The sequence below is a fragment of the Podarcis filfolensis genome (genome assembly GCF_964270895.1).
Source record: "Podarcis filfolensis genome assembly, chromosome: 16".
Taxonomy (NCBI): Eukaryota; Metazoa; Chordata; class Lepidosauria; order Squamata; family Lacertidae; genus Podarcis; species Podarcis filfolensis.
This window is the reverse complement of record NC_139620.1, coordinates 7887401-7901931: the sequence shown is the minus strand read 5'-3', so window position 1 is coordinate 7901931 and position 14531 is coordinate 7887401. Positions and strand designations below refer to the sequence as shown.

The 14531-nt window shown below is 44.6% G+C and overlaps 1 protein-coding gene across 1 annotated transcript in view; it reads right to left on the bottom strand.

The window, feature by feature from the left end:
* LOC310751904 (protein S100-A4-like) overlaps window positions 1–14531 on the bottom strand; it is a 196358-nt gene that overhangs the window by 59009 nt on the left and 122818 nt on the right. The window lies entirely within an intron of this gene.

Genomic DNA, 14531 nt, shown 5'->3' with positions numbered 1-14531 from the left:
AACCTGAAACTGTTCTTAACCTGAGGTACCACTTTAGCTAATGGGGCCTCCCGCTGCCGCCGTGCCACTGCCGTGCTATTTCTGGGGAGGGAGGCAAAAGGTGCAATTTCAGCCCATGCGCAATCTAATCCTTCCCCCTGTCCATCAAGTTGATATCGATGCCAGTGACACCAAAGGATTGACATGGGGGTGTGGATTGGGGGAAATGGCCTTTTAGGCCAAACTGGGTATATTAGATATACAGGTGGATAGCCGTGTTGATAACAAGGTGAACGATGGAAAAATCTTTTTTAATAATTTCAGTGGCACCTTCCCCCAAACCACATCCCCAAACCACATCCCCATGTCAATCATTTGACGTCACTGGCATCGATATCAACTTGACGCACAGGGGAAAGGATTAGATTGTGTATGGGCTGAAATTGCCCCTTCCGCCTCCTTCTCCAGAAAACTGGTATGCAACTAAAGCACCAAGACTTAACCCCTACTCATCAGCTGATGAGCAGAGAGTTCAGTCCTGCAGGGTGGTGCATTTCCTGTGGGGGAAATCTGGCAGGGAGGTGCGGCCATCCGCCTATCAGTTACCTGACATTATCAAGGCCACAGATGATGGTTACTTGATAAATCACCTTCATGGTGATTGGAGTGATATTATTGTTTACCTTGATCTGTAGGCGGACCTCCTTAATTTTGCACAGCTATCCTTTGAAATCCACACTTCTCCAGATTTTTGCAGTGCAGCCAAGTCTTGTCTACAAAGTAATGCATCTGCTGGGGGTAAATTATGCCCCCAAAATGCAAATGTTCAGGAACATGACATACAAAAATGCATTATATTGTGGGCAGCGCTGGATTTAGGTTTGATGAGACCCTAAGCTACTGAAGCCAATGGGGCCCTTTTTATGTCCAACTGTCCTTTGTCAACAACAAATTGTCGCTGTTTTTTGTGTTGAATATATGCTATATGGTAATTTATGGACCTAATAGGTCTCTAAAGCCATTTGCACATAACAAAATAGGAGCCTACATAACACAGCATCTTAAAAAGCAGAGACATCACCTTGCCAACAAAGGTCCATATAGTTAAAGCTATGCTTTTCCCAGTAGTGATGTATGGAAGTGAGAGCTGGACCATAAAGAAGGCTGATCGCCGAAGAATTGATGCTTTTGAATTATGGTGCTGGAGGAGACTCTTGAGAGTCCCATGGACTGCAAGAAAATCAAACCTATCCATTCTTAAGGAATATCCCTGAGTGCTCACTGGAAGGACAGATCCTGAAGCTGAGGCTCCAATACTTTGGCCACCTCATGAGAAGAGAAGACTCCCTGGAAAAGACCCTGATGTTGGGAAAGATGGAGGGCACAAGGAGAAGGGAATGACAGAGGACGAGATGGTTGGACAGTGTTCTCGAAGCTACCAGCGTGAGTTTGACCAAATTGCGGGAGGCAGTGGAAGACAGGAGTGCCTGGTATGCTCTGGTCCATGGGGTCACGAAGAGTCGGACACGACTAAACGACTAAACAACAACACAACACAAAACACTGTTGCTGTATGTAGGTTTTATTTTATTTGTTTTTTATCTTATATTTTGGAAATGTAAATCCAGGTTTTTTTCCCTTTAATTTTTTTGGGGGCCCCCAAGAGAGTGGGGCATTAAGCTATAGCTTGTTTAGCTTATACATAAATCCAGCATTGACTGTGGGGAACAGCCTTGCATTTCAATCAGCTCCCCCCCCACTTTCCGCAGTTTTCCTAGACTTAAAACGATATGTATTTTATGTACATGTTTGCTATTTACATATTGGGAGGGCCAGCGCCCCACAGTGTTTGGCTGTCTCGATGTGACATTGCAATTAAAGAAATCTTTGTAGAGTCGTCATCGTCTGAATTGATCGATCAATTAAAACATCGTCATAGAGTAGGAATATTGCAATAGTGTTGAAGCAAGAAGGATTTCCCTTCATTTTTCAAGGTGATTAAGTATGCATCGCTGAAGGCCTTATCTTTAATAGAAGAGGCATTTCCTGCTGTGTGTGAGAAAGAAAGAGGAATGCTAAGTTAATTCTGAGGTCGGAGAAGAATTTGAGGTTTTGCTTTTAAATCAAGGTACGCATATCTAAGAACCTTGCAATGTTAAGAATTCAGTGCCTGGCTTCACATGTTTTCCTTTTCCCTTCCCATCGCATTTTCCTTTTGTGTTGTGTCTTTTTAACAGGCAAGCCCCAGAGCAAGGACTCTGCTCATTTTATTGATCTGTAAGCTGTTCTGGGAGCTTCTCTGGCCAAAGAGCAGGAATGCTCTGAATAAAAAAATAAGTAAATAGAAAGATTACAGTCTGTATCGTTTTAGGAGAGATGTTCCTCTTGGATTACTGAATGATGCTTGGTATCTGGGAATTTATGGGATGTGAGGCATAGCTCTTCATACATAAGAAAACCATTTTGAAGTAATGACCAAATGGTTCGAGGCAGCAGAAAGGCTCCACAAGATCAGTATAAATTTAGACGCCAGCACTGAGGGTATGAATGAAGCCATAGAGATTTTATTTTCCTCTAGTGAAAAGCGCAAAATAAAAATGGCAGGGACATTTCAGAACACAAATAAAATGGATGGAATGAAAAAAAGTAACCTAGGTACAAATAGAATTAGAATCAATTTTACTTTTATTGACCTATACAAAATCCCTGTAGATTTAAGAGAGCTTATGTGCTTTAAGCTACATGAAACCAGATGTTCCCTACTGGAGCTACAACTTCCATCATCTCTGCCCGTTGGCCATGCTGACTGGGTCTGATAGGAGCTGGAGCCCGAGGACATTGCTGAACTACACCTCCCATAATCCCCGTCCACTGGGCATGCTCATTCAGGCTGATGTGAGTTCGGAGTTCAAGAACATTGTGGAACTACGACTTCCATCGTCATTGAGCATTGACCATACTGGCAGCAAGGGCTGATGCGAGTCAGAGTTCCTGCAACAATCAGAGGACACCAGGCTGGGGAAGACAACTCTGGATGACGACACTGGATTCATGGAAAGAGATATGGTAGAGGGTTAATGTGTTGTAGTGATTAGAGTGTGTGGTATAATAATAATAATAATAATAATAATAATAATAATAATAATAATAATAATAATTTATTATTTATACCCTGTCCATCTGGCTGGGTCTCCCCAGCCACCCTGGGTGGCTTCCAACAAAGTATTAAAATACAGTGGTCTGTTAAAACATTAAAAGCTTCCCTAAACAGGGCTGCCTTCAGATGTCTTCTAAAAGTCTGGTAGTTGTTGTTCTCTTTGACATCTGGTGGGAGGGCGTTCCACAGGGCGGGTGCCACTACTGAGAAGGCCCTCTGCCTGGTTCCCTGTAACCTCACTTCTCGCAGTGAGGGAACCACCAGAAGACCCTCAGAGCTGGACCTCAGTGTCCAGGTAGAACGTTGGGGGTGGAGATGCTCCTTCAGGTATACTGGACTGAGGCCATTTAGGGCTTTAAAGGTCAGCACCCACACTTTGAATTGTGCTCAGAAACGTACTGGGAGCCAATGTAGGTCTTTCAAGACTGGTGTTATGTGGTCTCGGCGGCCGCTCCCAGTCACCAGTCTAGCTGCCGCATTCTGGATTAGTTGTAGTTTACAGGTCACCGTCAAAGGTAGCCCCACATAGAGCACATTGCAGTAGTCCAAGCGGGAGATAACCAGAGCATGCACCACTCTGGCGAGGCAGTCCGTGGGTAGGTAGGGTCTCATCCTGCTTACCAGATGGAGCTGGTAAACAGCTGCCCTGGACACAGAATTGACCTGCGCCTCCATGGACAGCTGTGAGTCCAAAATGACTCCCAGGCTGCGCACCTGGTCCTTCAGGGGCACAGTTACCCCATTCAGGACCAGGGAGTCCTCCACACCTGCTTGCCCCCTGTCCCCCAATAACAGTACTTCTGTCTTGTCAGGATTCAGCCTCAATCTGTTAGCCGCCATCCATCCTCCAACTGCCTCCAGACACTCACACAGGACCTTCACCTTCACTCACTCTCAGCCTAACCTACCTCACAGGGCTGTTGTGAGAATAAAATTGGGAGGAGGGGAACGTATGCCACCTTGACCTCCTTGGTCAAGCACATGGCTTCCTTCAAAGAATCCTGGGAACTGTAGTGTGTTTTTTAAAGGGGGGTGATGGGGGATTTAATTCTGTTAGGGGTAAACTACAGTTCCCAAGACCAGGATCTGGGAGACCAGGGTTTGAATCCCTCCCACTCGGCCATGGAACTGGCTGGGAGACCTTGGGGCAGTCTCTCACTCTCAGCCTGACCTCCTCACAGGGTTGTTTGGGGGGAGTCAATGGCGAGGAGGAAAAGACAGACCGGAAATGCAACAAATGGAAGGTTAAATAATTCTTTTTTAAAAAAATAAATCTTTATTAATTTAAAATACAATCATACAACAATGGTAAGTATAACAAGATTAAGCACAAAAAGGAAAAGGAGAGAAAAAGAAAAAAAGAATTCATCACATCAAAAAAGACGAAAAGGGGTTTAAAAGAAACAAGAAAAGAGAAAAATAACAATAAAAAGAACCAAATGTTTATACAACATCATGTCTTATCCAATAAAGTTTTCTGAAAAAAAAACTTCCAATCTTTCTCATTATACTTTTTCTATTGTCTTGATTTTATCGCACAGTTTGTTTTATATCTTTTTCCATACATTCCTCTTGGATGGTTATTCCATTTATTTATTAAATAATTCATGTCTTGTGTTTTCAAGGGAATCAAAGGACTCGCCACCCAGTCCATGAGGACATCCTTCCCGAGGTTCTTAATGCAGGTTTCCCCGATTTATCAGCTCTGAGCCTTAAATATTTATTTTTATTTATTTACTTATTTTGCTTATTTATTAGATTCAAATCCCGTCCTCCATCATAAGATCCTCAGGGCGGTTCACAGAATAAAATGCAGGATCAAAACATGAAACTATCCTATTGTAAAAAAAGAAAGTGTGAGGGGGGAGTGTGGGATATTTCCTATCAAGCCTACCCTCCGGGGAACAGCTCACACCCTGGATCATTATGGGATGTGTGTGTCATCACTCCAGTTTGGCTGGCAAGGAAGGCCTTGCTGTCATGACCGCGTTGAGCTTCTGTGCTTCAATCTGCAATTCTGACAAGGAGCTCAAGGTTGGGCAGGTGTGGCACCTGTGAGACAAGCCTCCTTTGTATAACAGGGATCCCAGTCCTTGTCTGAACCTAATCAGACTCATTGCTGTCAACAGAAGGAAAGGGGGGGAAATGCACATCAGGAAATCCTTTTAGCATAGTGTGTGGGAAGCTGTCCAAAGGTTAACACCAGTGTCACACCAGGGTGATACAGAGGAGAGGGTAGACAGCATCTTCTCTAGGAGAATGCCTGACTTTAGGGCCAATTAAAGATCCAGTTAACAGGAGACCCTCTGCTTCTTAATGGTAGTGTTGGAGGGTTTTCGCCAGGCGAAGTGCTTTTGCACTCAGCGCCTCCCTGCCCCGCACAGTCCATGACAGAGTGAGAGCCAGGTACCGAGACGGACTGCGAGTGAAGCCCGTTCCCCCTTTCCCTGGGAGGAATTTCCAAGAATGATTTACCCTCTGTCGTTCTTGTTTTTCTCCGCCTTCGATCCCCGCGATGTCTTGGGGGCTGCCTCCATTAAGGCAGATAGGAACCGGAAACCTGACCGTCTGGATAGACTCGACTAACCAAAAATGTTTATAGCAGGTGCTGAAAAGAGTTCAGTGAAGGCGCTTGCTTGATGTCAAGAGGCAGGGGGTTCCCAAGAGCAGGTGCTGCCACACTAAAATAATGAGTTCTTATATGTGGAATAATAATAATAATAATAATAATAATAATAATAATAATAATAATAAATTTTATTTATATCCCGCCCTCTCCAGCCAAAGCCGGGCTCAAAGCGGCTAACATCAAATGTATAACACATTAACATAAAATCAGACAATCAATTAAATACATCCTCAAATCAGATCAGGATCAGAATAAAATCCAACCAGATGGCAACCCGCAGATTTAGGGTTGGGGACCTTAAATGCTCACCCGGCCCAACTGTTTGTGCTGAACTTATATGGGCCTGTGAGAAAAATTGGGAAGCCACTTTCATGCAAGCTTATGAAAGGGAAGAGGGAGTCAGACTGAACGCCTGGCAGAAAGGCCTGGCAGAACAGCTCCATCTTGCAGGCCCTGCGGAAAGATGTCAAGTCCCGCAGGGCCCTAGTCTCTTGTGACAGAGCGTTCCACCAGATTGGAGCCACAGCTGAAAAATCCCTGGCTCTGGTTGAGGCCAGCCTAACCTCTCTGTGGCCTGGGACCTTCAGGATGTTTTTGTTTGAAGACCGTAAGTTCCTCTGTGGGACATACCAGGAGAGGCGGTCCCGTAGGTAAGAGGGTCCTAGGCCGTATAGGGCTTTAAAGGTTAAAACCAGCACCTTAAACCTGATCCTGTACCCCACCGGGAGCCAGTGCAGCTGGTATAGCACCGGGTGAATGTGATCTCGCAGCGAGGACCCCATAAGGAGTCTTGCCGCAGCTAGTTGTCCCCCGTGTTTCAGAGTCCAGAAGGTCTGAGATTCGGCAGGAATCCTTGCTTTCGACTTTCTTGGATACTTCTGTATGCATTTAAATTGCGTAGGTTAGATAAGTCACGTGATTTTGTAACACAGAACAGCAAGACAAATGATGTCGTTTTTGGTGGAAGACGAACTGCGGCAGAACAGAAGCAAGGCTGCGTGCGGAAAATGCAGGGCAGAATGGAGAAGGATGCCTTCTCATACCCTTAGCTATAATCACTGCCAATCAATTCAGTCTTCCCAGGGATTTTTTTAAACTAGCCCAGTGAACTTCGATATAACAAACTGTTTCATTCCTATGTAGCCCTAAAGAGTGTCAAGATGAGCTGGAGGGCAGTATCGAGCAGTGGTTAGAGTGCATATGAGGGAAGAGCTTTGTCACTTGCAAGGCTCCCTGGATGGCCTCGGGTAGGTTCCAGATCTCAGCCAAATTATCACAGCACAGATAAATAAGATTAGACTAATAAAGCACTTTGCATGCAGAATGATGACAGCCGGTGATAAACAGCCTTTGGTTTGAGCCTCAGAAAATTGGATCCTTTGCATTCCATCTTTGAAACTATTCAAGGCATGAAATATTTCTGGCGTCACCTTGGCATGTCTCCATCTGGAGGCTTCCCAGATTCCTGGCCTCTCAAGCACCCACATCCTGTGGCGGAGAGTTCCACAGTGTAATTGTCACGTTCGTCTGATTAAAAAAAAAAAAGCACTTCCTTTTCGTAAGTCTGGAATGTGGTGCCATCAACACTCTCATCATTAGTAGCAGACAACAGATGACATCACCTTGATGGGAATGGAAAGGTGGGTTTTTAATTAGCAGGAAATGAGCTGATGAAAACAAAGAATGAAAATAAGCGAGAAAGGGAAACAGCATGTAGACATCGGGTGTAGTAGCACCACGTGGCCTCAGCCTAGATGATGATAGTACTAGCAGCATCACAGAGCTTCTGTGAATGAATGAATGAATGAATGAATGAAGCCCTTCTGAACATTCCATCCTCAACGTTCTGTAAATGTCCCCTTGGAAACAGCATCCCCTCGTTTTGATCAGAGCAGCTGGTGAAGGAGGAAACATTTTGCCACAATATTATTATCATTATTATTATTATTATTAAAAACAACAACACTGATTTGTTAATCATATATCTATTTACAATGGTACTTCAGGTTACAGACGCTTCAGGTTACAGACTTCGCTAACCCAGAAATAGTACCTCGGGTTAAGAACTTTGCTTCAGGATGAGAACAGAAATTGCGCAGCAGCGGCGCAACAGCAGCAGGAGGCCCCATTAGCTAAAGTGGTGCTTCAGGTTAAGAACAGTTTCAGGTTAAGAACGGACCTCCAGAACGAATTAAGTTCTTAACCCGAGGTACCACTGTATAGCTTAAGATTTATACACCGCTTGATTGTAAACAAACAAACTCGAAGCCATTTCCGGAAAAAAGAATTAAAAAACGATCAAGAAAACCAGTCAAGGATGCCAGGAAACAGGGGGTTATGTTCACATGTGGTGGGAGTGTAAATATGTACATTTTTATTTTTTATTTTTTGGCAAAGTGTGTTTAAGGATATAACAGAAATCACTGGGTTAAAGGTGACCGAAAGTCCAGAAATAGAGTTATTATCAATTTATGATGGGGTGGAAGGTTCGCAGGCTATGAAGGACTTGCTCAGAAATGTATTGACAGCTGCACAAATTATGATAGCTAGGAAGCAGAAGGGGCAAGCAGAATATAAAATGGGACAATGGTATAAAGAGGTGTGGGATATACCGTATTTTTCGCTCTATAAGACGCACCAGACCACAAGACGCACCTAGTTTTTGGAGGAGGAAAACAAGAAAAAAATTATTCTGAATCTCAGAAGCCAGAAGAGCAAGAGGGATCACTGCACAGTGAAAGCAGCGATCCCTCTTGCTGTTCTGGCTTCTGGGATAGCTGCGCAGCCTGCATTATCTCCATAAGACGCACACACATTTCCCCTTACTTTTAGGAGGGAAAAAGTGAGTCTTATAGAGCAAAAAATACGGTAGCTCTTAATGATAAATTAACATGTGCCATTAAGGTAAGACGGGGAATACGCAGGAGAAATGATTTTGAGGAGATATGGAGGGTGTTTGCTGAATTTGTACTGTTAAAACGGGAAGGGGTCAAGCCATCACAAGAGGTGTTGAAATTTTGGGAGGCTGGATAGTTACAATGGGATGGTATCGGTGGTGGGGTGCACATTTTGATTCTTATTTATTTATGATTATTACTTTGTCAAAATAAAATTTTAAAACAGTCAAAAACAACTATTTAAAACATTAAGACAAATAAAATCCGTGATACACTAAAAAGAGATCAAAGCACACATCAGCGCCCTATGCGTCTGAGTACAGGTAAAGGTAAAGGGAACCCTGAGCATTAGGTCCAGTCGTGACCGACTCGGGTTGTGACGCTCATCTCGCTTTATTGGCCGAGGGAGCCGGCGTACAGCTTCCGGGTCATGTGGCCAGCATGACTAAGCCACTTCTGGCGAACCAGAACAGCGCACGGAAACGCCGTTTGCCTTCCCGCCAGAGCAGTACCTATTTATCTACTTGCACTTTGACGTGCTTTCAAACTGCTAGGTTGGCAGGAGCAGGGACCGAGCAACGGGAGCTCACCCCGGTGCGGGGATTCGAACCGCCGACCTTCTGATCAGCAAGTCCTAGGCTCTGTGGTTTAACCCACAGCACCACCCGCGTCCTATGCGTGTGAGTAGGAGATGACTAAACAAACATGTTTTTATCAGGTGCCAAAAAAAAGAGTTCAGCGAAGGTGCCCGTCTGATGTCACTAGGCAGGGAGTTCCAAAGTGTGGGTGCAGCCATACTAAAATATTGTTTTCTTACAAATGTGGAATGGGTGTTACGCGGTCGAGTAGGTGTCAATGGAATAAGGCGATCTTGCAGGTCAGCTGGCCCCAAGTTGCTAAGGGCTTGGTATACTAATAGTAACAACTTGAACTTGGCCCAGTGGCAAATGGGCAACCAGTACAAATCTCTGAGAGCAGGATTTTTGTGCTGACAAAGCTTCACTCCTTTCAACAATTGTGCTGCAGTATTCTGAAATGTAGGGATGCGGGTGGCGCTGAGGGTTAAACCACAGAGCCTAGGACTTGCCGATTGGAAGGTCGGCGGTTCAAATCCCAGTGACGGGGTGAGCTCCCATTGCTCGGTCCCAGCTCCTGCCAACCTAGCAGTTCAAAAGCACGTCAAAGTGCAAGTAGATAAATAGGTACCACTCTGGCGGGAAGGTAAGCGGCGTTTCCGTGCGCTGCTCTGGTTCGCCAGAAGTGGCTTAGTCATGCTGGCCACATGACCCAGAAGCTGTACGCTGGCTCCCTCAGCCAATAAAGCGAGATGAGTGCCACAACCCCAGAGTCGGCCACGACTGGACCTAATTACCTTTACTTATTCTGAAATGTACCTTTCTATGTATCCTTTTCTGTGCTTTTCAGTTTTATACATTTCACTAATTTTACAATCATTTTAACATTTCAAAACTTGGCTTCCTTCGCCCTTTCTGTGGTTCCTTTATTTTTTAAAAAATATCTTCTGCATATCCAAATTAACTTAATTTGCTCATTTATTCAATATATACTCTTATAAAACTGCAGGTGATTACAATAATCCTGCCAATGTTCTTATCTGTTTACAACTTATCTGTAATATTCATTAAACCATTTCCATTCTTTTATGAAAAGATTGTTATCTTGATTTCTTATTGTTCCGGTAAGTTTTGCCATTTCTGCATATTCCATAAGTTTTTGTATCCATTCTTCCTTTGCTGGGACTTCTGCTTCTTTCCATTTTTGGGCAAGTAACATTCTTGGCTTTCTTTCTATGTATCAATCTCTTTATAATGGTCAATGGCCAGTATTCGAAAAGACGCGTTGTTCAAATATATAAAATAGTACCAATCAAAACAGAGAATCATCAGAATGATAATTACTAATAACTGCATCATACTAAAAGACTCCAGGCACAAGTAACAAAATGGAAAGTTCACTAAAACCACTCCCTGGTGAGATTTACATTCAGCGACACAAAAATAGCTACCCTGGAAGGGATGGAAGTGTTCTGATCTGAAAGGAGCAGCAAAATATTAAACATACTGGAATTTTTGTGAAAAGTGTTCAGTATATACAGATGTGTGTGTATGTGTGTGAGAGAGGGCGGAGAAACCTTAACCCTAAATTACAAAAGGGTAGTATTTTAGGGGAGATCTCTTTGCGAAATGCGCATATTAGGCACAACCTGCATGCAAGCATGTATATATTGGGAGAAATATGACTGAAATGCGGTAGAATTTTCATGCAGACTTTTAATTAAAAATAAATAAATCCACAAATTTCACTATAATGGATAAAATTACTCGCAACCTGAGATTTTGACAAGGGCTGGAACCACCCAGACACTTTTTATATGATTTGGCATTCCTTTATCACATGTCACCATGTTTTAGACCAGGGGTGTCCAACGTCCAAGAAGATCATGCGACTGACCAGGATCAACCAGGGACAGCCCATGATAGACCAGTTGCACAGGCCTGTTTTAGACAATCCTCACCACAGGCCTGGCAGATCTTGAACTAGACTTGGTAACCAGAAAAGGCTAATATTCTTTATGTGAAAGCAAAATTAACGACACTTTTCTTCTCATGACTAAAGGTAAAGGTAAAGGGACCCCTGACCATTAGGTCCAGTCGTGGATGAGACTGGAGTTGCGGCACTCATCTCACTTTACTGGCCGAGGGAGCCGGCGTACAGCTTCTGGGTCATGTGGCCAGCGATACAATAATCTATTAAACATTAAAAACTTCCCTAAACAGGGCTGCCTTCAGATGTCTTCTAAAAGTCTGGTAGTTGTTGTTCTCTTTGACATCTGGTGGGAGGGCGTTCCACAGGGCGGGCGCCACCACCGAGAAGGCCCTCTGCCTGGTTCCCTGTAACTTGGCTTCTCGCAGCGAGGGAACCGCCAGAAGGCCCTCGGAGCTGGACCTCAGTGTCCAGGCAGAACGATGGGGGGTGGAGACGCTCCCTTAAGAGCAAGGACATGGCAGTGAAGATGCTGCCCCAAACTCCTTGGAATGCGCAACGATACGCAAAGATTCATCACCACCGCAATATTTTATCCTCTGTCCCTTTCCTGTGACACGGTGAGAATCTTCGGTAAACATTCCTGGAATGTTTCCATCCCCTCCTCAACAATGATGGAGCGGGATGCCTTGATGATAAAGGGAGAAACTAGTTGCAGGGATTAGGGAATGGTTGGCTCAGCCGTAGAATAAGTCACTGCCTTCATGCGAGGAATTCCAGAGTTCCTTCGTCCTAGTTTCTGGTCACATATCTGAGTGACTACATCATTTCTTAGAAGCAGACAACTGATCCAGCTTTTCATTGCATAAGGATGACACAAGGGTTGCTAAGACAAGGACGGGGAACCTTTTTCGACCGGAGGGGAGCATTCCCTGGCTTCACAATTTCCTGGGGACTACATGGGCGGGGCCAGGGGAAAAAGTGGGCGGGGCAACAACCGCCAATTTTGTGCAATTTATACAATGAATTGAACTGCGCCTTTGTGCAGACACTGAGGTCCAGCTCCAAGGGCCTTCTGGCAATTCCCTCACTGCGAGAAGTGAAGGCACAGGGAACCAGGAAGAAGGCCTTCTCGGTAGTGGCACCCGCCCTGTGGAACATCCTCCCATCAGATGTCAAGGAAATAAACAACTATCTGACTTTTAGAAGACTTTGGAATGCAGCCCTGTTTAAGGAATTTTTTAATGTTTGAAGTTTTATCATGTTTTTATATATTTTGGTTGCCATATTTCAAATGTTGCTGAGCTTTTCATAGTTTTGCCCAAAGTTGTCGAACTTTTCTGAGCTATTTTTAACGAAATCCATCCGGACACTGTTTCCGACTCCCAGATGTCCGGGAAATTCCAGATGTAGGGCATCCCTATTACAGTGGTGCCTCGGGTTACATACCCTTCAGGTTACAGACGCTTCAGGTTACAGACTCCGCTAACCCAGAAATAGTACCTCGGGTTAAGAACTTTGCTTCAGGATGAGAACAGAAATCGTGCTCCAGCGGCAGCGGGAGGCCCCATTAGCTAAAGTGGTGCTTCAGGTTAAGAACAGTTTCAGGTTAAGAACAGACCTCCAGAACGAATTAAATTCTTAACCTGAGGGACCACTGTATATACTTTGGAAGCCGCCCTGAGTGGCCCCAGCCAGGGCAAAGCATAAGAAAAAGCAACAAAGCCAGTGAACCAAAACTCAAACGACTCAGGTGGCTAACACAAAATATCTAAGCGAAGTATCACGGCACACCCTCGTTATTCTAGCTCATCAATATGCATCAGTATTGCCTTGGAATGTTTTCTTTTTTTCCTCCAGGAGTTTTCACATTGTGTGTGCGTGTGTGTGCGTGTGTGTGTTGATACAAGGAACGAAGCACCATAAAAGGACTGTTGTCTCCTCCTGAGTCTGGGCTTCCCTGTTCTGACATATAGGCTGGTGACAAAGCAATTCCCTCCCACTCTTTTGCCATCCCCGATTCCGAAATAGCACAGCCTCTGGGAAGCCTGCGGGCGAGACATGGAGGCACCAGCCCTTCCCTGTTGTTTTGCCTCCAGCAGGTGGAAGTCAGAGGTAAACTGCCCCTGAACATTGAGGCTCGACGATTATTGTGTGACTGTCAAGTACCATTTTCCAAGTGCCGATCTTCAATACAGTCAAAAGCAGGGGTAGGCAACCTAAGGCCCATGGGCCGGATGCGGCCCAATCGCCTTCTTGATCTGGCCCTCGGACGGTCCAGGAATCAACGTGTTTTTACACGAGTAGAATGTGTCCTTTTATTTAAAATGCATCTTTTGGTTATTTGTGGGGCCTGCCTGGTGTTTTTACATGAGTAGAACGTGTGCTTTTATTTAAAATGCCTCTCTGGGTTATTTGTGGGGCATAGGAATTCGTTCAATTTTTTCCCCCAAAATATGGTCCAGCCCCCCACATGCTCTGAGGGACGGTGGACCGGCCCACGGCTGAAAAAGGTTGCTGACCCCTGGTCAAAAGCATTCTTTCCCTTTAGACCTTGACGCTGGCTTGATAATAGAATCACAGGATCACAGAATTGGAGGGGGGGGCATAGGATCATCTAGTCCAACCCCTTGGTGCATATTTTGAGAACCCATTTGTTTCTGTGATTGTAGGTTGTTTTAAGCTGTTCTTAATATTGGGCTTTAATGTTGCAACCTGCCCTGGGGCCTTAGGGAGAAAGGTAGGTAAGTAATAGCAGTAGTAGTAAAACAACAACAGCAACAAACAGGTGGCTGGCCACTGTTTTAAACACTAGGTTTCATCAAATGCCATCCAATTGGGCCAAAACAACATTTTAAGGCCATCTTTTCAAGTGGGCTGAGTGAAGGACAATTTTTATTATTTGTTTCTTACGTTTATATCTCACGTTTCTCCAAGAAATTCAAGGTGGCGTACATAGTTCTCCTTCTCCCCGTTTGAGCCCCACAACAATCCTGTGGGGTAGGCTAGTCTGAGAGTGAGTGGCTGGCCTGAAGTCAGCTAATAAATGCTGGAAATGTAATGAAACTGAAGGTACTTTCTACCATCTTTGGTGGACGTGCCCAAGGATTAAGGTCTTCTGGGAAATGATCTACAATGAAATTAAGAAGGTTCTTAAGTGTACCTTTCACAAGAAACCAGAGGCCTTTCTCCTGGGCATGGTAGGCCAATTGGTGTCAAGGAAAGATAGGACGTTCTTTATGTATGCTACAACAGCAGCAAGAGTTCTTATAGCAAGTATTGGAAGACACAAGAACTACCCACGCTGGAAGAGTGGCAGACGAAGGTGATAGACTATATGGGACTGGCTGAGATGACTGGCAGA